General features: G+C 43.5%; 1 protein-coding gene across 1 annotated transcript in view; it reads right to left on the reverse strand.

The window, feature by feature from the left end:
• Positions 1-27,651, reverse strand: part of HRAS (HRas proto-oncogene, GTPase) — a 196,332-nt gene that overhangs the window by 147,710 nt on the left and 20,971 nt on the right. Inside the window, exon 2 of the mRNA XM_082270626.1 lies at positions 6,837-6,873. The gene's annotated coding sequence lies outside the window, so the exon portion shown is untranslated. The remainder of the gene's footprint in view (positions 1-6,836; positions 6,874-27,651) is intronic.

Here is a 27,651-nt window from a genome sequence, read left to right on the forward strand (position 1 = left end):
ACACATATATACACATACACACACATACATACACAGGCAGTCCCCAGGTTACAAAAAAAAAAAAAAATAGGGACTGTAGGTTTGTTCTTAAGTCAAATTTAATTGCAAGTCGAAACAGGTAAATTTTTAAGTTTAGCTCCAGCCAAAATAATAATTTTTAAGTTCTTCGGATAGCATAGGGAAGGGTTACCACCCCTCTAATGTTTGTTTTGCTGTCTGTACCCCTGTTCAGAAGATTTCACCTCACTTTCTGTCCCTATGACAACTGGATTTTGAAAATTTGGGGTTACTGTGGAAACAAGGATTGGTGATAAAGCTTCCATGGAGACACCTTTTTCCCCATGAGAACTCTTACAGGAGTGAATTTACCTTTCTAGGGATAGATTTCTCCTCACTTCCTGTTGTCTCCCTCATTTTGTAAGTAGGAGTCGTTTGTAAGTCTGATGTTTGTAACCCGGGGATATATAATACACACACACATACACAATATATAATACACAGACACACACACCTGTTATGTGCTTCCAAACATACTGTACAATTTGTTCCTTATCTTCTCAGCAACAATCACTATCCCTAATAGCATATGTTAATTTCATAACATGGCACTGTTTTGCCTCATGTTATTGTATTTGAATATTGCCAATAAAACTTCTCCAAAAAAAAAAAAAAAAAAAAAACAATTCTCCCAGATGACAGTAATGCAGTGTTCTGGAGACATGAATTACATATATACGGAAGTTTTTTATGCTATTTATATGTGCTTAAAACGCTGGTCATTAAATTCCTATTGACTTTATAGGACCCGTGTACATGACAATTTGGATGCTGCATTAGACTTGCTTTGTGTAGCATTTCTTCCAATGCAGCGTATCTTATAATGGTACTTTAAGACACCTTTTACATGGAGTAGAACCTGTCCAAACTGATCTGCCTGCTCAGCAGGAGATCTCTCCGCTGATCGCCAAATGAGCAGGCAGATGACAGTTCAGTGTTGGCTCCGCTATGCAGAGCAAACACAGCCCACTGCTCTCTGTGTCATCCGATCCGCTGGACGGATGGCGAACGTACCCCCATCTGTCTGTTTTTAGAGTATTTTATCTGATCAGATGTGGGTGGGTGTTAGAGGACACATGTCAGCTGACATCCACCGCCCTATAGAGAACAATGAGTGGTCCGATTGGGTCCGTCTGAAAAATGGACCCGATCAGTCCTCTGGTGTAAAAGGGGCCTTAGGCTCGGTTCACACCATGCACATGTGATAGAGCGTGGTGCATTTTTGAACATTTCAGGAAGCCCATTCGTTTCAAAGGGCTACCCTACATGCGAGAAATGTATAATAAGTCCCTGCACCTTTTTAAACGTGTTGCAGCATAAACACATGGTACTTTGTCATGCATTAGCAAGATGCATGGGGGTGGGATTAATGAATGGCCCCGCTGCACATCTGCTATAGGGCTGCATGTTTTTGTGCACTGCGAGAAAGCACGTAATTCTGCATGCATTCCCACAATGCACACATGTGGCTGAAGCCTTAAAGTGGTTGTCAAGGCAGATGGTTTTTTTTATTTTTTTTAACCTTAATTCATTCTTTGCATTACGGTAAAAAAAAACGTCTGATCAGCTCCTTACCCTAAGTGTCCCCCCCCCCCAAATACTTATCTGGGTCCAATCTTAATCCACCGCTGCTCTCTCTCTTCTCACCAGGCTAGGGAGACAGCAGTGGGAGCCATTGCCTCCTGCTGCCGCCAATCAAATGCTGGCAAGAGGGATAGGGGCATGGCCAAACTGTGCTCTCTGTGTGTGAATAGGCTCAGGATAGAGCCCACACTTGGAATGGAGGAGTCGTGAACACCAGCGAGGAACCCCTACAGAGGAGGTTTGGGACTGCTCTGTGCAAAACCATTGCACAGAGCAGGTAAGTAAGCAATGTTTATTATTTAAAAAAATAAAAATAATTTGAACCTTCAGAATCTCTTTAAGCTTCTGGCAAAGCAGGTGAATTGCATGTTCCATTTGAGTGCAAGTAGCTGTGTTCAAATGGAAACAGCTTTGTTTAACTAAAACATCCCATCAACATGAGCAATGCTCTCAGCAATGTGAAACAAAGTTCTGTTGTCAGCACTACTACTATATGTTCCCTGCAGGGTCTCACCGAGAAGATGATTTACATCAAGTTGGCCCATTTATTTCTTTAAAATCAAAGTTAACCTGTCAGTAAGTATACTGCATGAATAAATATCAGTCTGCATGAATAAATTCAGTGTAATTTTCAAAAACAGCTCTTTTATCTATAATGAAAATGGATTCCATCAGCTCCAGCCAAGTGATCTTGCCTAAGCAGGGATGATGCCATCAGTCTACTGCAGGCAGGGGAAGCATTACCTTAGTTTCCCCTTTCCCAGTGATCAGATTGTAACACTAACTTTTCAGCAAAAGCACAAGGTGAGAATCTGCAACGGGGGCTGATCTGTGTCAGACCTTTTGAATGCATTCAAAACTGCACAGGCCCCAGAATTTACATGATTGTTTCTTCTCTGTGCCAGCTTCTCTGCCCAGGAAGTAGATGCTGACCATGTATGATGGCTGAAAAAGATGGGGATTGCCTTCTGGAGACCAGAACATTAAGGCGATTTTAGGGGGAATACTGTGAACTCACTGAGATGTAATGAATAAATAAATACACATACAGATAACTTGGTATGCATACACACAATGTATGCTACTCAAACGCGTATGCGCCTAAAAGCTACTAAAACGATACTACAAGCCGGAATAAAAACGCCATCAGAATTTTTCATCTAGCTTTTTTTTAGCTTCTAGTGTGCATAGAGCCTTAGTTTCGGTTCACACTGGGGCAACTGGTCAGGCGACTTTGTCGCCTGAGAAGTCGGGCTCCATTCAGTGCAATGGAACCGTTCTAATCAGAGCGACTCAAAATGCTCAGACTTAGAAAAAGGTTCCTGCACTACTTGGGGGCGACTTCAGGGCGGTTTGCATTGACTTCAATTAGAGAAGTCGTTTGCAAGCCACGCTGAAGTTGCGCAGCAGGGGCGGCTTCAGAGTCGGGCGACTTTGAAGCTGCCCCAGTGTGAACTGAGCCTTAGTCGAATGGAGAAAGTTAACAATGTTGCAGCATTTCCTAGAAACATTCACATTTTACTGTTTGATTTCCTGTTGTACAGAATTACTCTTTTACACACAATGCTAGGGTACACCTAAAATTGAAAAAAAAAAAAAAAAAAAACTTGAGATTGACAACTGTAAATGAAGCAACCATGAATATGATCCCCCTCCCTGTCCCCTCTGAACACAGGTCAAAGCAGTGTTTCTCAACCGTTTTCCAGTTAGGCCACCCTTGAAAAGTATTCAGTCTCGAGGCATCAAAGTTTAGGGCTTGGTTAGCAATTACTGCGCATTGGGGAACACATAAAATTGAGCCCTCCCCACCCTGTTCACCTCTGTACCCCCAAACCTCCCTCTGCTCAACCCTGTACCCCCAAACCTTCCTCTCTGCTCAACCCTTTACCCCCAAACCTTCCTCTCTGCTCAACCCTGTACCCCCAAACCTTCCTCTCTGCTCAACCCTGTACCCCCAAACCTTCCTCTCTGCTCAACCCTGTACCCCCAAACCTTCCTCTCTGCTCAACCCTGTACCCCCACCAAACCTTCCTCTCTGCTCAACCCTGTACCCCCACCAAACCTTCCTCTCTGCTCAACCCTGTACCCCCACCAAACCTTCCTCTCTGCTCAACCCTGTACCCCCATGCCCCCTCTTTGCTCACCTATTTTCACCAAACCCCTCTCTCTGCTCACCTCTTTACCCCAGAACCTTCCTTTCTGCTCACCTCTGTACCCCAACCCTCCCTGTTGGCACACCTTTGTACCCTACTCTCTGCTCATGCCAACCCCCACCCTACCTTCCTATCCCCTCTGTACCCTGCTTTCCTCCTCACCAGTCCAAAACGCTGTGGGCGGTGCAGGCCAAGTGCAGCAAGCGTAGCCAGGCTTATGACGAGTCATACGGCTTCCTGCAGGGTGTAGCTTAGCTTTGGTGGGTGTTTGCAGAGTCAGAACCTGGAGCACTCTGCATTCTCATACCGGCCCTATAAAAAGCCTTGCACTCACAGCCAGTACTGCCCTGTAGGGAGAGGCAAAGAGCTGAGAAAACAGTCTTCCCCTTCCACTGCTCTTTATAGCACTGTTCCGACTGAGGTCCTTCTGTGCCGATGTTCTTCCAGCCGTGCGGGACCTCGGTCGGATCTGACAGACAGCCTCTCAACCAGGATGCTGCGGAACCCCTGAGAACCTCAGGTGGCACCCCGGTTGAGAAAGACTGGGTCAGATAATAGCTGCAGCTACTGTATGCCTGCGGCTACCTATCATTACCCATTATTAAAGGCCATTTTTATGCGGGCAATCTGGTCAGGTCTGTTCTGTTTTTCAGATGGACCCGACTAGACCCTCCATTCTCCTCTATGGGTAGCTGGATGACACCAAAAGGGACTTGGTCCATTTACAACCAGCTATCTCCGTTCCAATCCGATCTGGCGAAAACAAATGGAAGGGAGATCAGTTGCCCTCCGTCTGTCAGGACTGGATGGCAGTCGGGTGTCCGTTTACATCCACCTGCCTATAGAGGAGAGAAGGCTGTGTCCATATCTGCTCTAAATAAGAGGATTGGCGCCGGGCAAAAACAGATCTGGCCCGTGGGAAAGGGCCAAAAAAGGCCTGGTAAATGAATTTTGACCCCGGTTGAGAAAGACTGGGTCAGATAATAGCTGCAGCTACTGTATGCCTGCGGCTACCTATCATTACCCATTATTAAAGGCCATTTTTATGCGGGCAATCTGGTCAGGTCTGTTGTTCTGTTTTTCAGATGGACCCGACTAGACCCTCCATTCTCCTCTATGGGTAGCTGGATGACACCAAAGGGACTTGGTCCATTTACAACCAGCTATCTCCGTTCCAATCCGATCTGGCGAAAACAAATGGAAGGGAGATCAGTTGCCCTCCGTCTGTCAGGACTGGATGGCAGTCGGGTGTCCGTTTACATCCACCTGCCTATAGAGGAGAGAAGGCTGTGTCCATATCTGCTCTAAATAAGAGGATTGGCCACGGGCAAAAACAGATCTGGCCCGTGGGAAAGGGCCAAAAAAGGCCTGGTAAATGAATTTTGACCCCCTTACAATCACAATTGCCACTGCAATTAAACTATAGGAACTTCTGTAACTGCAATAATTCTTATAGTTATTTATAGTAGTAATTGTAACTGATTGGGGGGGGGGGGGGGGGCAGTAAATGATAAATGGCAGGCTCAATTCATATAATAGCACAAATGTCATCAATGAAGTTACTCTCTGAAATTGAGTGCACCTGTGCTGCCAAGAGCAACTGATGTAGCAAAGCTTTTCCGGAGGTAAAGGGCATTTTTTTTTTTAAAGAAGTTGAAGGGATTTGAACTATAGAAATGTAACATGAGCAGTGGCTATTTTGGGGTTCCTCTGTGACCCGGTAAGATTTTGGAGTGTGTATTTGCAAATTTATGTGTATTTAGCCAAAAGGTCGGATAATGATACTGAATGAGAAGACATGATTTAATAATCTATATTCCACTTTCTTCCATAGGTGTTCAGTAGGTTTGAGGTCAGGGCCACTCCAGTTGATCCACACAAAACTCATCCATGTCTTTATGGACTCAGCTTTGGGCACAGGAGCACAGTCATGCTGGAACAGGAAAGGGCCTTCTCCAATCTGTTGAAAGGGCAAATTGTTTTTGTACGCTGTAGCATCAGCAGTACCCATTACTGGAAACACAAACTCAATTTTGAGGGGTTTCTTTATACTTTTGGTTCTTTTGTGTAGGAGTGATGGTCAGGTGTCCAAACGTTTGACCCTACAGTTTATGTTTCATGGCTTTTATATGCATGTTTACATCTTTTGATAGCACTACTGTAACTCTTAAATGCTGCAGACATAGGAGGGACTTAAGGTAGTTCAAAATGGTGGCTATGTCTGAAACCAACACATCAGAATGAAAGGAAAAGGGGAACAGGAATAAGACCCCTTTTCCTCATGGGAGAGTGGCTGGGGAAATAGATAGAATAGTCATGAGGTGATTTTCCCTCTTTTTTCCTCAGGTAAAGAGGGAGGGATTTCAAAGGTATCCTGAGGGAAGAAAGGTAGTGGCAGTGGCATTGCAGAGGTCAGAGCACCTATAGGATTAGGTTTAGGATAGAAGATTCTAGAGCCTGCTGTGACCCTATATAAGGTTGAGCTCCACTCAGAGGGGCTCATTCGCCTCAGAAGATTCAGCAGTGTGAATTCCCCATCCCCCCCCCCCCCTTGTCGCGGCTGTTATATTATGTGGTTGTGTCACCTTTGCGGTAGCAAAGGGGGACGATTTTATATTATTTAAGTGTGGAAGTTGATGCTTTTAATGTGATTTATTTATCCGGCCTGAGCTGTGGTGGCTAGGCTGTTGAGTGTGTTTAAATCTTTATTTATATATTTATTGATTGAAGTTTATTTGAAATTTATAACCAATAATAAACGGCCGCGGCCTATATATTTTCCAAATAATACAGGGGTCTGCTTTTTATTTATTTATTTAAAGTAAGTTTAAGATGGTATTGGATCCTGCCTACTGTCCCATTTATTTTCTCTTAAGGCTAACTAGAGTGCATTTCCGAAGCATAAAACAGAGGATTGAAATCTTTATGGAGAACTCTACTTTTAAATTGATAGTACAAACAGGGATATGTATCTGAAAATTGGGAATCAGGGTACAGTACAGCTAGTCAGTATACACAATAAAAGAAGAGACTGTACCATACCTGATGCTTGAAGAGTAATCTCAGAGGATTCTTGGACCTGTGCAAATAAAAAAAATGTAACTATTAATTCAGATACAAACTAGCAAATCGGCAGATAACATATCAACCTCACCTCCCATCTGTACATAGCAAAGTCCCAAGGCTATGATATATAAAGTACTTTTTGTAGTTCTACTTTGATCTACATCTGAAATATTTCTTGGGGAGCGTATGTTGTCCTTTTTTGGCAGAAGTGCAAGCAACGTTCAACATCTTGCCAAACACCAGCATGGATATATCACAGCACCTGTAAAAGGCACAAGCTGTGGAGCCTTCACCTCATCCCTAGACATAAGCTGGATACACACTATACAACTTTTGTTGGTAGACTTCCTTTAGATTAAAGCCTCGTACACACACAACGATTGTTGGCCGTGAATTTTCGGTCACCGTCCGATCGGCCGATTATTGGCTTGTTCGTATGATGCTTCCTACAACCGACTGCGACTTTTCGGCCGAACAAAATCTGGTGTGCATGCTATAAAATTTTTGTTGGCCGTCAACAGAACGGCCGATTGTTCGTCAGTCAGTACAGATTTCGGCATACAAAAATCAGATGAGCAAGACTGGGCATGCTCAGAGAAGAAAAAACACACGGAAAGTTAACCAGCACATGACATCACTTCTGAAGTTGGTTTTTGTTGGCCAATAAAATTTGTGTGCAGTCTAGAGCACATTTCAACCAACACAACAACACTGGACAAAAGAGGCCGGTCGGCCAACAATCGTTGCGTGTGTACGAGGCTTTACCTTCAGCCATGTAGTACAAGGGCCTGCCTGATTGCATACAAATTGAAAGTGTTTAGGTCTGACCTCATATTATATGGTTTTGGTAAGTCTGAAGGAAAAAATCTAAAGAAAATTGTATAGTGTGTATCCAGCTTTAGTCATTGACCTGGGAAAGGCATGGCAGATGGGGGGTCTACAACTCCTTTTGCTGCAAAATTGTTCTAAGATAGTAAGCACTTCAGGATTTATTATTTATTTCAGGTTCTTATATAGCGCTGTCAATTTACGCAGCGCTTTACATATACATTGCACATTCACATCAGTCCCTGCCCTCAAGGAGCTTACAATCTAAGGATTAGTGGCTATTTCCTCGTTCTGTACCAGACACATTTTTATTTCCATTATGTACTGTACCTATTAATTTGGCACTTTGTCAAAAACCTATATATTATTATGTGGCAATAACTGTCATAACCCTCAATACAAATTTTTCTGGAGCTAAAAGGCATTTTGGTGAAATTCCATTCGAAGAATATCTGCATTTTAGACCTCATTCACACAGGGCCTATCAATCTGTAATGTGTTCCATACATCCACATGCAGGCAGTCTAATTGGGACAAAGCCACTGCTCCCAATATGACATCACTGTGGGCACGGGTCCCCGAACGCAGACGATGCGAGTTCAGGGGCAGACACCCACGAGGGCCAAGAAGAATATTTTAATGCAATCGTTTAAAACTAGTCTTAGGGCTCTTTCACACGGGCGTTCCGTATGTCCGTATATCACCCCATCCGTTTGCGGGTGATATACGGACATAATGCATGTCAATGGGATTGCGGATGTCAGCAGATGACCATCCGCTGACATCCTATTTGTGTCCTTTAAGTTTTGTTCCGTTTTTTGGAACGGAACCCTATTTTTCTTGCGTTAAAAAAAAAACGGAACGGAGGCAAAATCGGATGTCAGCGGTGTCATCCACTGACATCCGCAATCCCCATGGACATACATTATGTTTGTATATCATCCGCAAACGGATGGGATGATATGCGGACATACGTCTGTGAAAAAAAACGTCTGTGAAAAAAAAAAAAAAGTGCAGCAGAAGAAGAAGAAAAATCGGAGCGGCCGTGTGAAAGAGCCCTTACTGTAAAAACGATACATGTTACGTCGGTATTGACTTCAATAGTAGGTGGAAATGTTTGGATTTTGCTATAGTGAAGCCAATACTTTCCTACCTGCATTTTGCAGGCAGCAGTGTACAAATCTCTGTGGCAAAAGGGGGACATTTTATTTTTCATGGGACAAAATAGATTCTACAAAAAAGGTCCTACAAATATTAACAGGCATGGTGCAAATAAGAATAAACCAAAAAAGAAAGTCTGCCACTCTTCTATATTCAGCATTATGTCTCAAAGATCAATAAAAACGACTTGACTACCACTGCTTTATGAAAGTCTCAAGGAGCGGAGGATGGATGGAGTCAGAAGAATGGTTTCTGAACACAAGCAGGAAAATGTTATACTTGTGGCACAATGCTCACATACCATATCACTCTATAATATAAACTCACAGAGGAAAGGGTTGTGACCATAGGATCGTCACATAGGATGTTTAGCTGCAGCTTGCTTTATACACAGAAGGGTCACAGTTAAAGGGCAGGTCCAAAGTATGTACACAAAATAAATGAATACAGACAAAAAGAGAAGGCAAATTCAGACCCCAGTCCAGGCGTTGTCCTCTCCTGGATTATTTGGATCAGTCTTTGTAGAGTATGTCTACTCTCTCCCTCGGCCTTTGTCCTACTTGATGTGCAACTGGTTTTTAGGGCTATATTTAGACATAATGCTACCCTAGACCAACCTGGTGACTCTTCTCAAACCGGTGGGAGAAACTGAGCGATCGGCGGTGTTTGATCGCCCAGTTCTCACCTTTAGAGCCGGCGGGGGGACAGATGCAGCATCGCACCGATGCTATAAGTAGGATTTGACAAAAAAAACAAAAAAAAAAAAACAAACAAACAAACCCATACTTCTCTTCGAAGTGACTAGCCTTTTAGGTAATACAGAGATAAAAAGTCTCAGAAATAAGTTGTACCTGTTTATCTGCACCCTCTCTCCTCCACAACCTTCTAAAGCACAGATCAAAAAAGGTAGAGGGCAGGAATCTGAAGTCACACACTGCAGAGCACAGAGGAGAACGGAGTGTAACCAAAGACCTGACTGGGAGGGAAAGGACACACCACCTACCCCCCTACCCCCCCACTCAGTCCCATAGAGGAACATGCACAGCTGAGACCGCAATCACCTATGTGCTGAAAGGGGGGGGGGGGGGCATCCCCTGAAGTTCAGGACTGATTCACACAGGAACAGGCAGCTCCTGAAGTGTATTATCACTCCGGCAGTTTTCCGTTCCCGACTGTCGTAGGTGGCAGTATCGGGCCCAATGCAGCTCATTACACCAAGCTTCCTTTTTCTTCTTTTCTTGTATTTGTACAAACTTTTTTTTAAGTGTAGGGTTTATGGAACATACAGTAAACAATTGTTTTCTGTGTTTCTTTGAGGTGACCAACCTTTTATAATGCAGTTAAACCTGTCATGGTACTATCTGTGAATTACCCAAAAAAGTGAGTACACCCCTCACATTTTTGTAAATATTTTATGTTATCTTTTCAGGTGACAACACTGAAGAAATGACACTTTGCTACAAAGTAAAGTAGTGAGTGTATAGCTTGTATAACAGTGTACATTTGCTGCCCCCTCAAAATAACTCACACAGCCAATGTCTAAACCGCTGGCAACAAGTGTACAACCGCCCCCCCCCCCCAAAGTAAAAATGTCCAAATTGGGCCCAAAGTGTCAATATTGTGTGTGGCCACCATTATTCTCCAGCACTGCCTTAACCCTCTTGGGCATGGAGTTCACCAGAGCTTCACAGGTCATCACTGGAATCCTCTTCCACTCCTCCATGATGACATCACAGAGCTGGTGGATGTTAGAGACCCTGCGCGCCTCCACCTTCCGTTTGAGGATGCCCCACAGATGCTCAATAGGGTTTAGGTCTGGAAACATGCTTGGCCAGTCCATCACCTTTACTTTCACCTTCTTTAGCAAGGCAGTGTTCGTCTTGGAGGTGCGTTTGGGGTCATTATGTTGGAATACTGCCCTGCGGCCCAGTTTCCGAAGGGAGGAGATCATGCTCTGCTTCAGTATGTCACAGTGCATGTTGGCATTCATGGTTCCCTCAATGAACTGTAGCTCCCCAGTGCCGGCAGCCCTAACGCAGCCCCAGACCATGACACTCCCACCACCATGCTTGACTGCAGGCAAGACACACTTTTCTTTGTACTCCTCACCTGGTTGCCACCACGCACGCTTGACACCATATGAACCAAATAGGTTTATCTTGGCCTCAGACCACAGGACATGGTTCCAGTAATCCATGTCCTTAATCTGCTTGTCTTCAGCAAACGGTTTGCAGGCTCTCTTGTGCATCATCTTTAGAAGAGGCTTTGTTCTGGGATGACAGCCATGCAGACCAATTTCATGCAATGTGCGGCGTATGGTCTGAGCACTGACAGGCTGACCCCCCACCCCTTCAACCTCTGCAGCATTGCTGGCAGCACTCATTAGTATTATTTATCAATGACAACCTCTGGATATGACGCCGAGCATGTGCACTCAATTTCTTTGGTCAACCATGGCGAGGCCTGTTCTGAGTGGAACCTGACCTGTTAAACCACTGTATGGTCTTCACTACCATGCTGCAGCTCAGTTTCAGGGTCTTGGCAATCTTCCTATAACCTAGGCCACCTTTATGTAGAGCAACAATTCTTTTTTTTTTTCAGATCCTCAGAGAGTTCTTTGCCACCAGGGGCCATGTTGACTTCCAGTGACCAGTAAGAGAGTGGGAGCGAAAACACCAAATTTAACACACCTGCTCCCCATTCACACCTGAGACCTTGCAACAAGGACCGGTTCTAATAGGAGCGTCACAAGTCGCTCCGACTTAGAAAAAGGGTCCTGTACTACTTCGGGGCGACCTGGAGGCGACTTGCATTGACATTTATTTTATAAGTCTGTGCAAGTCGCACTGCACGAGACTTCACAGGTCGCCCCCTAAGTTGGAGCAACCTAGTCTGAACTGGCACTTATGATCCTAGAACAAAAAAGTCAACTTTTTATTTAAAATAAATCTGGAAAAAAAAAAAAAAAAAATCTACATGTATTTTTTGGACCCGAATAAGAAAAATTATGTCTCCCTAACTAGCACAGAGTCCACAAATACAATGAACCTTGGTGGGATGTATTTCCAGGAATGTCTATCATTCTCTGTACAAAGTACACGTGTATCAATATCTTTAGAGTGTGTAATGGGAAGTCCAGCAGGGAAGCCCATTCCTTCCTCCCAGCCCCTCCTGTTATTCCCAGGAGACTCCTTGTGTTTCCTGAGGTGGGCAGCTTTGATAGTAAGTAGGAATAATGAACAACAATTGCAGATCATACATGCATATTTGGTGGTACTAAGAATTTACAGTCCTCATTGGAGGTTTACTGAAAGAGAAAAAAGAAGTGAACACTGATCCCCTACCCATTCCTCCTCTAACCTGTCCTGTAAATGAACTGTAGATAATTGCTGTGGGCAACATCCCACAATTGGTACATCATAGGTATAGATATTCAAATCATCACATTGGTAATTGGTAAATCTGACATCGCAAATGATCTACTGACCTGACTTGCTCATAGTAAAGAATTTCACAACCCACACAAAAATTCCCATCCAGCTCAGTCTCGTATTTCTTTCCTGACAGGTTCCCTTAAAGGACTACCATCCTTCCTTATGCGTTTATGTGCTTTGCATTAACATGCACTGTGTTAAGGGTTAATGTGCGTTATATTAAAGTGCGTTATATTAAAGGCAGCCCATTCGTTTTGAAGACATTGGAATAGACCATTAAAAAAAAAAAAAAAAAAAAAAAAAAAAAACCTGCTTTTTTTGATGCAATACACCACAACCATGCATTGTGGTGTGCTACAATGCATGTGCATCAGAATGCGTTGCCTTAGTTTGCTGGGGTGCCATTCAAAATGAATGGTACTGCAGCACACAAAACGCACCTGTGTTAAATTGGGTTCCCACAATGGAACATATTGCATAAGCGTATTTTAGCCCTTAGAGTGACTGTAAAGTATAAAAAATTCTTTTTTTTTTTAATTAACCACGTAAGCCCCGGAAGATTTTACCCCCTTCCTGACCAGGCCCTATTTTGCAATTCGGCACTGCGTGAATTTAACGGACAATTGCGCGGTCGTGCGACGCTGTACCTAAACGGATTTGACGCCTTTTTTTTCCCCACAAACAGAACTTTCTTTTGGTGGTATTTGATCACCTGTGCGATTTTTTGATCATGCGCTATAAACAAAACAAAAAAAACAAAAAAAAAAAGCGACAATTTTGCAAAAACAATAATATTTTTCACATTTTTTTTTATATGAAATTCCCCCCCAAAAAAAAATGTAAAAATCAAAATAACATTTTTGGCCAATTTGTTTTCTGCTACATATGTTTGGTAAAAAAAAAAAAAAAAAAATCACAATAAGCGTATTTTGATTGGTTTGCGCAAATGTTTTTGCGTTTACTAACTAAAGGAAAGATTTTTGTAATTTTTTTTTTTTTTTTTTTAAACGAGTAATGGCGGCGATCTGCGATTTATTTTGCGGGACTGCGACATTGCGGCGGACAGATCGGACCCTTGACTGACATTTTTGACACTTTTGGGGTTACCAGTGACATTACTACAGTAATCAGTGCTATACATATGCACTGTTACTGTAAAAATTACACTGGCAGGGAAGGGGTTAACTTTAATGGAGAAGGAGGGGTTAAGTGTGTCCCTAGGGGCGTGTTTCTAACTGTGCAGAGATGTGGCTTTACATGTAAAAGCAGAGATCTACGGTCCTACATAGCAGGACCATTAGATCTCTGCTGTTACACAGGGAAGAATGACAGGCGGCTTTGTTTACATTAGCCGCCTGCCTTTCTCCCTTTACAGCGGACGATCGCGAGTGACCGGCGGACATCGGGTCCGCAGGTCACTCGCGGAGGTGTCCGTGAACGAGTGGGGGCGGGGCCTCCGGCGGCACGCTCGCCCCCTATTGGCTCACAGGCTAGTGACGTACCGGTACGTCACTTTCCTTGGCCGGGGCTGACCGCTGCAGTATATGTACTTGCGGCGGTCGGCAAGCGGTAAAGAAAAAAAACCACACTACAAACATGTCTATACTTACCTGCTCTGTGCAATGGAAACCTCCTCTTTCCAGGTACCTGCCGGCACTCCTTGCCCCTCCCCTCTGTCCAGTGCCCCAATGGGAAGCCACTACCCTTGGGGGCACTCGTGCACGCTCGCACCCGAGCCCCGCTGCAGCGTCTAATATAACAAACAGCAGGACTCGGCCCCACCACACACTCCCTCGTCACTGGTTTTGATTGACAGCACTGGGAGCCAATGGCTCCTGGTGCACCGGTAAAGCCAGTGAGACCCGAAGCGAGGGGAGAGAAGAGCTGCAGATGTGCACGGCGCTGGATCCATTTATGGCTCAGGTAAGTAAAGGGGGGGGGGGTGTGAAATTTTCCACAATTTGTCATGTCACAACCAAAAATGTAAATGTATTTTATGTGATAGGCCAACACAAAGTGGCACGTAATTGTGAAGTGGAAGGAAAATGATTTACAAATAAATATGAGGCTTTGTAGTCAGCCCCCTGTATTCTGATACCCCTATCTAAAATCTAGTGTAACCAATTGCCTTCAGAAGTCACCCAATTAGTAAAGAGTTCACCTGTGTGCAATTTAGTTTTAATAATTTTACATTTAAAGCAAAAGAAACATAACATTACAAAACAGAAAAATCAACATACACACGTGTGTGTGTGTGTGTGTGTGTGTGTGTGTGTGTGTGTGTGTGTGTGTGTGTGTGTGTGTGTGTGTGGTGTTCCCAGCATAAACATACTGCACAACTTTTTCAATACCCATTAATTAATAACCCTCGGGAAAAAGAGGGAAAAAAAAGAAACTCCCTTTTTTTTTTTCTTTTTTACACTTTTAAATAGGGTGGAACCAAGCAGATGACTTATGCAGTCAGAGATACACCCCTTAATCATTAAGCATTTAATTCACAATTTTAATGTTTTTAGGGCTTTTCTAGGGATAACAGGGGGTGTTGGTGTTGAGAAAAAATAAACCACTTGAGAATAATTTAATCTTAGTACAAAATACAGCTGTTCTGCGGAGCCCTCAGAGGTTTCTTAGAGAACCTTCATGGACAAGCAGAAACATGAAGGCCAAGGAACACACCAGACAGTTCAGGGATAAAGCTGTGGAGATGTTCAAAGCAGGGTTAAGTTATTGAAAACAAAGGAAGGCGTATGGAACAACTGCAAAACTACCAAGACATGGCTGTCCACCTAACCTGACAGGCCGGGCAAGGAGAGCATTCATCAGAGAAGCAGCCAAGAGGTAACTCTGGAGGAGCTGCAGAGATCCACAGCTCAGGTGGGAGAATCTGTCCACAGGACAACTATTAGTCATGCACTCCACAAATCTGCCCTTTATAGAAGAGTGGCAAGAAGAAAGCCACTGTTGAAAGAAATTCCAGCTTGCAGTTTGTGAGAAGCCATGTGGGGGACACACCAAACACGTGGAAGAAGGTGTTCTGGTCAGATGAGAACAAAATTTAACCTTTTGGCCTAAAAGCAAAACGCTATGTGTGGAGGAACACTAACACTGTGCATCACCCTGAACACACCATCCCCACCGTGAAACATGGTGGTGGCAGCATCATGTTGTGGGGATGCTTTTCTTCAGCAGGGACAGGGAAGCTGGTCAGAGTTGATGGGAAGATGGATGGAGCCAAATACAGGACAACAACCATAAACATACAGCCAGAGCTACAATGGAATGGTTTAGATCAAAGCATATTCATGTATTAGAATGGGCCAGTCAAAGTCCAGACCTAAATCCAATTGAGAATCTGTGGCAAGACTTGAAAATTGCTGTTCACATATGCCCCCAATTAAATCTGACAGAGCATGAGCTATTTTGCAAGAAGAAAAATGGGCAAAATTGTCACTCTAGATGTGCAAAGCTGGTAGAGACATACCCAAAAAGACTTGCAGCTTTAATTGGGGCAAAAGGTGGTTATACAAAGTATTGACTCAGGGGGGATGAATAAAAATGTACGCCACACTTTTCAGTTACTTATTTTTGATAAACACATTTTAAAAACCATGTATTAATTTTCCTTCCACGTCACAATTATGTGCCACTTAGTGTTGGTCTATCACATAAAAGCCCAATAAAATACATTTATGTGTTTTTGGTTGTAAAATGAAAAAATTGTGGAAAACTTAAAAGGGGTATGAATACTTTTTCAAGGCACTGTATAAAAGGAAGTTATTACCTGTCAAAAGATTTGTATTTCATTCATCAAGTCCTGTGATTTACACAGCTCTACCACACAGTCTGATGACCTGACTTTCCTAGCAACACAGCTAAGTGAAGTCCCGGTCAGAGTCCCAGCCCCAATTTAACCCCTTGCCTGCCGACCGCCTGCTGCAGATATACTGTGCCAGGCTGGCTCGGCTGCACAAATCGCAGTATCCATAACGGTGCTCCTCTGGAGCGAGCATGGGGGAGATGTGCGTGGTGATTCGCAACAGGGGAAGCTGATCTGCAGGGTCGGCGGCCACGATTGCCGCCGGGCACCCGCGATCACTCCCTGGGAAGACAGAACGGCGATCTGCCGTTGTAAACACGGCAGACCGCTGTTCTGTCAGTTATCACAGGGCTCCTTGGTTCCTCCTATTTAGGAACACAGGTCCATGTGTTGATCCAATAAGCCCATCCCCCTCACAGTTAGAAAACACCCCCTAGGCTCACATTTAACCCTTTGATCGCCATCGCCCCTGGGTTAACCCCTTCCCTGCCAGTTATTACAATGCATATATTTTTTTTTAGCACCGATTACTGTAGTAATGTTACTGGTCCCCCCCCCCCCCCCCCAAGAGTGTCAAAAATGTTAGTTAGGGGTCCGATCTGTCTGCTGCAATGTCTAAGTCTCACTAAAAATAGCTGATCGCCACCATTATCAGTAAAAAAATAACTAAATAAAAATGACAAATCTAACCCCCAATTTGTAGACGCGATAACTTTTGCTCAAACTAATCAAAATACCCTTATTGGGAATCTAACCAAAAATATGTATTAAGGGGGCAAAACCTTCCGGTCCAGAAGTGGTTAAGGATGTCCCCCCCCCCCCCACATCATAGGCAGGCTGATCAAAAAACACACACAAAAGTATTTCCCCATTCACACAAACAAGGTAGATGGGGGAAGGCCCGTACACAAGATAAGAAAAATCGGAAGCAAAATTTCTCCCAATGAGCGTTCTGCCAATTTTCGGATCGTTAATATAGTGCTTTTAAAAAGAGGCGGATTACGAATTTTCCGACGATAAAAACTGAATGTGCAGGCTATAAAATTTTTATTGTATGTAAACAGAACGTCCGATTTTTGTTTAATTAGTACAGTTTTTGCGTGAAAAAATAAAAAATAAATCTTATGATCAAGATTACGCATGCTCAACAACTAAAGAACACATACAAAACAATTCAACACATGACATCACTTCTGAAGTTGAATTCTGTCGTCCGGGAATTTTCGTATTAAAGTATCTTCTTCACTTTCCATATGAGACTAGCATGCAACAAAATCTGATAGTCTGATTGTGTGTACGAGGCTTGACAGCAGGAACTCTCCCACTGTCAGCATACACTGATCAAAATTTTCCCAACAAGCTGGTTCCAGATTAGTCGATCATTAGATCAACTTCTCTGGAACAGGAATGGCCAAAGATAGATCAAAATTTAGCCAGTCCCTTTTGAACCAGCTGAACTTCCATCCATCTTTAGCTAGCCATACACTATACGAAAAATCGTTCAAAACTCATTGTCAAAAAACGAACAGTCACCTGTGAGCAAACGATCATGCCATCATGTAATCACTGTTAAATCATTCAATGGACATAAATGAATCCGTTTTTTTATTCCTTTTTTTCACATAAACCTAGTGCAGTTTGGACGAGAAACACATTAACCTTTCAATTTATTGTTCGTTCGGCAGAAAATTTCCAAATTTGTCCTTAGTTTTTTCGGCTCAAAAACGTTACAACCGATTCATGCCCATTAACTGGCCGAAAAACAGAAGAACTGTCCAAATTACCAAATTTCGGCAAATTTTTCAAACCGTGTATGGCCAGCATTGGTCCTGGTTCCCATATGTGCGATGACCGAAATTGCATGCGATTTGGAGTGCACTGCTGTGCAAATCACATGCAATGTTTGTGCCATGCAAATTCAGCCATACAGATTGTATGGCTGAATTTGCATCGCATTCAGACAACTCACAGGACCCTTTTATGGGTCCGCACCAGAATCGGATCGCATGGGTGTTCACAACTATGCGATCAGATTCCTGTCTGAACTGACAGTTCACACTGCGATATGCGAAATGATCTGGGGGTGTCATTAACTTTGTATTGACACCCCCAGCAATTCGCATATGGCAGTGTGAACTGCCTGCGAGTTGAACGCGATGCGGGAACCCGCAGTGGATTACGCACGCGCAGTAGGGAGCTGCCTGAAAAGCCGCAAGTCTTCACTGCCGGTTTCCCTTACAAGAAATGTTGGCGGAAGCACCCGAGAGCCGATTGAAAAAAATCGGCTGGGGTGAAGACACTGCTGGATTTGTGGATAGGCAAGTGTCCTAAAATTAAAAATTAAAATCTCCAGCATTCATAGTTGCTGACTTTTTACTTTTTTTTGGAGGAGCCCGGAGTTCTGCTTTAAGTTTACTGACAATGACAGATAAGGACTACAGAGAACAACTGTCTTACACCTGAAGGTAGAACTTCTATATTTAGTCAGTTGGTAAACATGCGGACAGGCAAGTGGGAGGCTTTAACTTCCTCTACCGGTTTCCTTTCGTTTGATGTCAAAAGTATTTGGACATGAAACAGGGATAGTAAAGAAATACTTAATTGCCCAACATTTCCCCAGGCAGAAGCTGTGACACGGGTTTATTTATGAAGACACTAAAAAGGTGTAATGGCTGTGCACTATAGGGTTAAAAGTATAATTAATGTATACATTGCTCCACAGCCAACACATTTACACCTACACTAGAAAATGGCAAAAAATATATCTGAACATTGGCTGCTGTGGGATATATCAGACAGTTCATGTAAAAGATTTATAATGCCTTATATGTAAAGTGCACTAACTATACCAACCAGTTAGAATTAATCTCTTCTCCAATTTGATTACAATAAACTAAAGAATGAATGCTATAGATATCTAAAGCCAACCTCCAGGAATTAGAAGAAATCTACCCTTGCAGTTGCAGACAAATCCCCCTTAGGCTCCATGTACACGGGAAGTTAGAAAAAACGTGCTGCAAAGCTAGTTCCGACGCCGGGAAAAAGCAGCTGTTAGCATGCTTTCAGTAGCTTTTTCCATTGGTGTTATTGCACGTTTGGCCACGTTGCTTTTTCTGCCTCCAATCAAAATCAATGGTTCCCTATGAGAGCCTATTGATTTGAATGGAAGTTGCACCGCAAGTCGGATCAAGATGATCCGACTTGCGCTGTGAAAATCTTGAGGGGGAACTCCAAGCCAAAAATGGGAAAAAAAAAAAAAAAAACGGCGTGGGGGTTTCCCCCCCCCCAGGTTCCAAACCAGGCCCTTCGGGTCTGGTATGGAATTCGAGAGTTGCCCCACGCCAAAAAAAAAAAAAAAAAAAAAAACAGCGTGGGGTCCCCCCCAAAATCCATACCAGACCCTTATCCGAGCATGCAGCCCGGTAGGACAGGAAGGGGGAGGGGACGAGCGAGCAGCCCCACCCCCCGGACCATACCAGGCCACATGCCCTCAACATGGGGGGGGGGGGGTGTTGGTGCTTTGGGCAGGGGGAGCTCTGCACCCCCCACCCCAAAGCACCTTTCCCCCATGTTGATGAGGACAAGGGCCTCATTCCCACAACCCTAGCCGGTGGTTGTGGGGGTCTGCGGGCAGGGGGCTAATCGGAATCTGGAAGCCCCCTTTAACAAGGGGGCCCACCCAGATCCCGGACCCCCTCCCTATGTGAATGGGTATGGGGTACTGACTGTACCCCTACCCATTCACCCCGTAAAAGGCAGTGTATGTAAATGACAGGAGACGTTTTGAAAAGTTTATTAAACATTTTCATCCGGTCTTCTCCCTCTCTGCTCTTTTGCCGTCCACTCTTCTTCCTCCGATCCTCCTCAGACGATGTCTCCAGTGATTATGCCGGTCTCTGCAGCTTGTTATATAGCCACAGTGGGCGTGGCTGACAGAAGACCCCGCCGCCTCATGTCACAGATTACGTCACCTGTGACATGAGGGGCGGTGCCTCTCGATAATGTCACCCTGAGGCCACGCCCCTAATGGCTATATAACACGCTCGCTCGTCCCATCCCCCTTCCTGCTCTACCAGGCTGCATGCTCGGATAAGGGTCTGGTATGTGACCCCATGCTGTTTTTTCGGCGTGGGGCTACCCTCAAATTCCATACCAGACCCGAAGGGCTTGGTTTGGAACCTGGGGGGGGGGGCCCCACGCAGTTTTTTCCCCATTTTTGGCGTGGAGTTCCCCCTCAGGATTCTCACAGCGCAAGTTGCGCCACAAGTCGGATCATCCCGATACGACTTGCGGTGTGACTTCCATTCAAATCAATAGACTCCCATAGGGAACCATTGATTTTGAATGGAAGAAAAAAAAAAAAAAATGTATAACGTGGCTGAACGTACTTCATCGCGTTCGGTCCTGTTTTTGCGTTTGAAACGCCGGGAAACATGTTCGAACGCAAATAATTGCGTTCCAAAAAACGTCCCTGAACTCAACTGCCTGTAAATGACTGTAAACGACCCTGTGTACATGGACAGATAAGATAACATGTAGCTGGGTTCAGGGGCTTCTGAAAAAAAACAGTGAACAAATGGGGATGTAGCGCTCGACAGAAATATATAAAATAAATACAAACATGTGAACCATATAAACCATATAGAATGATTCGTGCAATAAAGTCTCTGGTGTCCAAAGCAATTAGATAATTGACAGCCAATATGGAAGACACAGACTTGATAGGGTGGTTTCCTTAGCAAAGCCTTCACCTTCACACGATCACCCAGTGGAATAACTATATGAGCCGCTTACCAGATTTAATGGACCCCTTGATTATAGGGGGTCAAATGCGCTGTGTACTCCAGTAAGGAACTCTAATGCATCTTGCTCCCATAAGTAGATCATCACAGCCAGAGTCAGTGCCATAATCAGAAAGCCAAGCCATATGCAGGGATGAAAAAATAGTCTCATGGTGCAGTATCCCCTGATGATGTCAGCCTTGACTGACGAAACGTCGGGAACGTGAGACCATACACATCCGGGTCTGAGGTCTGAGGAGCGCAGCGTGGAGCGGCGTCTCCCATCCCCAGCAAACGATTTTATTGAAGGCTTTTATCTGCTTTTTGTCTAGTAAGTGCAATTTATCTTAAATAAATGCTTGATTGTTACGAGATACTGCACCATGAGACTATTTTTTCGTCTCATGGTGCAGTATCTCTTAACAATCAAGCATTTATTTAAGATAAATTGCACTTACTAGACAAAAAGCAGATAAAAGCCTTCAATAAAATCGTTTGCTGGGGATGGGAGACGCCGCTCCACGCTGCGCTCCTCAGACCTCAGACCCGGATGTGTATGGTCTCACGTTCCCGACGTTTCGTCAGTCAAGGCTGACATCATCAGGGGATACTGCACCATGAGACTATTTTTTCATCCCTGCATATGGCTTGGCTTTCTGATTATGGCACTGACTCTGGCTGTGATGATCTCTACTTATGGGAGCAAGATGCATTAGAGTTCCTTACTGGAGTACACAGCGCATTTGACCCCCTATAATCAAGGGGTCCATTAAATCTGGTAAGCGGCTCATATAGTTATTCCACTGGGTGATCGTGTGAAGGTGAAGGCTTTGCTAAGGAAACCACCCTATCAAGTCTGTGTCTTCCATATTGGCTGTCAATTATCTAATTGCTTTGGACACCAGAGACTTTATTGCACGAATCATTCTATATGGTTTATATGGTTCACATGTTTGTATTTATTTTATATATTTCTGTCGAGCGCTACATCCCCATTTGTTCACTATTTATCACGATTTCACGTTTGTGTAGCAGCTGACAGCGTGGGAGAAATCCCACTTCCTCATTTTTTTATTCAAAATTTATTTATATTAATTTTTTTCACACCATTTGCACGGTTTTTTTACCCCTTTTTTCATTTTTCTGAAAAAAAAAAAAAAAACGCCCAACTGCTCCTAAACGGCCATTTACAACGTCCCGTGTACATGAAGCCTTAGACCCCAGATCTCTCCATAAAGAGTCCCGATCACATGCCTGTTGTCACAAGGGATACTGTTAGAGGGGGGGAAAAAAAAGTGCCATTGTAAAAATAAAAATAGGATTTAAAAAAATTAAGCTGCCCCTGTCCCCCTGTGCTTGCACACAACGGTGAACGCATGCTTCGGTCCTGCACACACGCAAACACCGATCTTTTCACACGAGATATATCACTGCGAACGTCAGATCACAGGCAGTAATTCTAGTACCAGAACTCCTGTGTATATCTAACGTGGTGACCTGTAAAGGCTTTTAAAACATCGCCCATGGATAGTAAAATGTATGTAGTTCTGGTTGCGGTTGCACAGGCGTGCACAATTTTAAACGCATGACATGTTTGGTTTCAATTTACTCAACGTAACAAAAAATTTTTTTTTTTGTTTTATGGGGGGGGGGGGGGGGGGGGGTTCATTAAATACCATGCATGCATAAGCAGCTCAGTGTACATATACAGCACCTCTCCTGTAATGGTGACACCTGTGCGCATATGCTTGAATTATATCATTATGGCCCAGCCATTCAAGCAGCAGATTAACAGAGTGACCCCAGGAGGAAGACCAAAGATGGAAACGCCCCGAGGCCAGCTGGAGCACTGACACTGCAGGGCTTTTTTTGACAGGCAAGTCTGAGCGCGTATATATTATATACACACACACACACACACACAAATATACATACATACATACATACACACACAATATTGTCAAAAGTATTGGGACTCCTGCCTTTACATGCACGGAAACTTTATTGGCATCCTAATCTTCGTCCACAGGGTTCAATATTGAGTTGGCCCACCCTTTGAGCTAGAACAGTTTAAAATTTTCTGGGAAGGCTGTCCACAAGGTTTATGGGTGTGCCTATGGGAATATTTGACCATTCTTCCAGATGCGCATTTGTGAGGTTAGGCATGTGGAAGAGAAGGCCCGGCTCGTAGTCTCCTTTCTAATTCATCCCAAAGGTGTTTTATTGGGTTGAGGTCAGGACAGTCTAGTTCCTTCACCCTTAAACTCGCTCATCCATGTTTTTATGGACCTTGCTTTGTGCACTGCATTGGTCCAAATCATTTGGGGGGGGGGGGGGGTTATGGTGTGGGGTTGTTTTTCAGGGGTTGGGCTTGGCCCCTTAGTTCCAGTGAATAGAGCTCTTAAGGCATCAGCATGCAAAGACATTTTGCGCAAGATTTCATGCTTCCAACTTTGTGGAAAGAGTTGGATGGCCCCTTTCTGTTCCAACATGACTGGGCACCAGTCTTCGATTTGTTTGCATAAGGGTTATAGTGTCTACAAACTATTGTAAATATACAGTTTTTTTAATACTAATAATAGCAGTGATCAGTAACTTACAGTGAGACTTCGATAGTGTAGCGGACAATCTGACACTAACTGGCTCTAGGTGGGAACTGCCAATTATATCAACAGTGATACTAATACAGTGATCAGTGCTAATACTATACACTGTCACAGTACTAATGACACTGGTTGGGAAGGGGCTAATATGTTAGGTAATCATGGGGTTAAATATGTGCCTAACAAGTGTTAATTTGTGTAATGTGTGCTACTTTAATAAATATCTTTGTTTCTTATCCATGCTTTGCAGAGATAAGAAACAGACATTGTTCCCTCTGTACAGAGCCTTGTGTTGATTGTCAATACAGGGCACTGGGCTGTGATTGGGCACAGCTGATCAGCAGGTCCCGGCCATGGCCATGAATCATTGGCCAGGACCTGCTGACCAGCTCCCACTGTGTACAGCCACAGTGAGAGTCACGCAAGCACCCTGTACCCGTAAGAGACCAGCGACGCACAGGTGCGTTGCTCTGCTTGTACGGGCCGCCCATCCACAGTACGAGGTTAAAGTTCAACTGAACTCAAAAACTGAAGATGTGCTAGGTTATAGGGAGTATCTAGAAAGTAACTGTGCCTCAGCTTTACCCTGAAAAATCTACCTTTTGTTTGGAATCCCTCCTGAAAAAAAGAAGTACACTTCCAGGTATACAAGTGTACCTATGGCCTCAAACCGTTATACAGTATCTGTACTGTAAGATCGGCCCATTGTTCTCCTTGCTGGAGGCTCTGGCATGAGGAAGTAAAGTCTTGCCTCTACCAGGAGACCAAGGGCAGAACAAGGCAAGTCAGCAATGCAAAAAAGATCAGATGTAGGGAGACAATAGGCAATAGTAGTGAACAGTCATTTGCCCTCTGCTTTTTTTTTTTTTTTTTTTTTTTTTTTTTTTTTTTTTTTTTTTTTTTTTTTTTTTTTTAACAGCTTCTGTTTTACCTGACACTTGAAAAGGGATGCAACACATTAGGGTGCGTTTAAGCGTTGTTACAGACACAACCCAGACAGGTGCTTTTGACGGGGACTGCAGAGTAGCCTCTTGCCTACTAACAGGCCCTGGTGTTTGAGAGGGCTCTATTCTTGGGAAGTGTGTGCCTGGGGGACCCTTGGAATTGCTTTTCTTCAGATTCAGATTTGGGGCCCCTGTGTCCAAACCAGCAATGACTGCTTCTCCCCCTCCTAGACTCAGAATACATATTAATATAATCGGCTCAAAACAACCTGATGCTCAGGTCTCCTGCTATAATCTGTTTATTAAGGTGTCTTCCTCCCATGGTATAATTCCCCCATTGTGTGCCTCCTAGGTGTGGATTCCAATTGTTAATTGAGTCACCTATTGGCTCGGTCTGTCTGCTAATCTTCTTATAGATGCAATTAGCTTACCATTAATTGGATCACTGTTAGCCATTCATTAGATGTGCTGATGATATTACGGTTTAAAAAGGAGTTGTAAAGTCAGATGGTTTATCAGCTTTATGCATTAGGATAAAAAAGTCTGCGTGCAGCAGCCTCTCCAGCACCCCCCAATACTTACCTGAGCCCCATCCCTGTCCAGATGTCCATGAGCCCCTCGACCATTCGGGACCCTCCCTCCCAATTGGTTGAGAAACCGCTGCGGCGCAACTGGCTCCCGCAGCTGTCAAAGTCAGTTAGCCAATAAGGAGTGAAATGGGGTGGGGCCGAACGGCAGCCCTGTGTCTGAATGGACACAGAGAGCTGCAGCTAGGCTCAGGTGCCTTCATAGCAGGCTGCTTGCTGTGGGGGCACTTTACAGGTTTCTGGTGTATGGGACTGAACCCCTTTTTTTCATGGACATTGAATCATTTATTGATGGATTGTATTACCACTTGCCGACCACCTGCCGCAGTAAGTTCGGCTGCGAGAAACAACGTAGGGGTACGTCGGCTGCAGTAGTGGTGCTGGGGGGCGAGCAATAGGCAGCGGGGATCCCGATCCACGCGACTGGCCGAGAGATAAAGGACGGTCAGCTGTCCATTGTCTCCGAGATGATCAAAGAGCACCTGTGATCCTCCTATATAAGATCACAGGTCTCTATGATTATTTCACAAGTCCTTCCTCCCACAGTTACAAAACACTCCCCTAGGCTCATAATTAACCCTTTGATCACCCCTAGGTTAACCCCTTCCCCCTGGTAGTGGGGGGGGGGGGAATCGCAGATAGCCGCCATTGCTGTTAAAAAAAATATATATATTATATATATATATATATATATATATATATATATATATATATATATATATATATATATATATATATATATATATATATATAAAAACAAATCTTTCCGTTAGTTTGCAGACGCGATAACTTTTTGCAGAAACCAATAAAAGAAATAGGCTTATTGTGATTTTTTTTTTTTTTTTTTTTTGTTTACCAAAAATATGTAGCAGAATACAAAATTGGCCTAAAAGGATGAAAAATTTTGTTTACATTTTATTTTTATTTTTTAGGAAATGTTCTAGCAGAATGAAAAATTGTTTTATTTTTTTTCTTTCCAGAATTGTCGCTCTTTTTTTGTTTATAGCACAAAAAAAAAAAAAAAAAAAAACAGAGGTGATCAAATACCACCAGAAGAGAGCTCCATTTGTGGTACAGTGTCGCACGACCGCGCAATTTTCCATTAAAGTAACAGTGCCGAATCGCAAAAAACGGTGTGGTTCATTAGGAGGGCAAATCTTCCGGTCCAGAAGTGGTTAATTATACATAGATGATTTTTACACTGTTTGATATTTATTTATGGACTATAATTTGAATGTACTTCATTGAAGGAGAGCGCTGCACTTTTTTGTGACTATATAGAATTTACAATCACTAAGGTTTTCATTGTTAGGATAATGTGATCAATCTCTTATTTGATTTTGTGTGGTATATATTCTATGTGAATTTACAATAAAGTCAGTTCCAGTTTGCACCCAAGCTAGTGTCTAGTTCTTGGGTGCATTGCTCAGCTATAATGCCTGGATCCAGAGTTGAGGAGTCTGTATCTTGGCAGAGGCACCTAGGTTGGGTGCCAGGCGGTCCGTCACAAGCGTTTTTATATGTGTCAAGTGCTTGGGCATAATTTAATTTGCTAGAATAATACCTTATATAATTTGTGTCAATATGCATTTAGATGCATTATTGTGTTAAGAGTCAAGCATTTTTTCCTGCCATAACGCCGCTGCTCTTGGATGCACTGGCAAAAGGTTTATATTTCTGCCTCTAAAAGCCACTGCCACAAGCCTGAGCGCGCATGGACACATAGGCTAAAATGCAGGGAGGTTTGGAGGCAGAAAAAAAATATAAAAAAATAAATGCCAAATGCCCCTAGAAGCAGCTGCAAAAACGTCCAGTGTGCATGAGGCCACAACAATCAGGAATATTAATAAGACCTCAGTGAGATCTGCTCAGTGAAGGCCGGGCTTAGACTTTTCATATTAATCTGATTAAATGAAGACTCCTTTATTCATGTGGCATTAATGCGCGCACTAATAATAAAATATGTGATACATCTCTTTGCATTGAAGCTGGGTGCTATATAAAGCAAAAGGTAAAAAGAGAGGCTCAGGACTCAATCTTATCCAAGCAGCTGAGTATCATATGGCAGAATTTGTAATCAGCCACAGTGCTCCTTACAATCCTACCACAATGTCACGTCTAGGGTTACAAGATTATATATAGCCAACAAATATAAGGAATTATGTTTCTTGTAACCTTCATCTAATTGGAATGTCAAAGTAGGCTTCATGCTATAAGCTGTTCAATTAACACATTTAAATTAAAAATGAATCATGCCTACCTTAGTAAAAGGAAGAAATGGTAAGAAAATCCAAGAAAAATTAGGGGAGCCATGTAAAAAAAAAAAAAAAAAAAAAAAAAGTACATATTACTATTCCATATTGGAAATACTTCTGACAACATTAAATTAGAAGGCTGGCCAACGCAGGTCAGGCAGGTACATGAAAGGTCTGCCTTCTCTATTTATAAAAGCACTTTTCATTGCTGGACGCTTTTATGAATGGAGGAGGCGGGCGGAAAGGGGTGGGCAAGGTCTGCACTCTTGACAAATAACAGTGACTTGTATTAACCCTCAAAGCACCAGAGGATTACTGCTGTAGGGGTATACTGGGGGACAGAGGATTTAAGATTTAAACTAAGAGCAGTCAACAGCAGAA

This window comes from Pelophylax lessonae, assembly GCF_965119305.1.
Source record: "Pelophylax lessonae genome assembly, chromosome: 10".
NCBI lineage: Eukaryota > Metazoa > Chordata > Amphibia > Anura > Ranidae > Pelophylax > Pelophylax lessonae.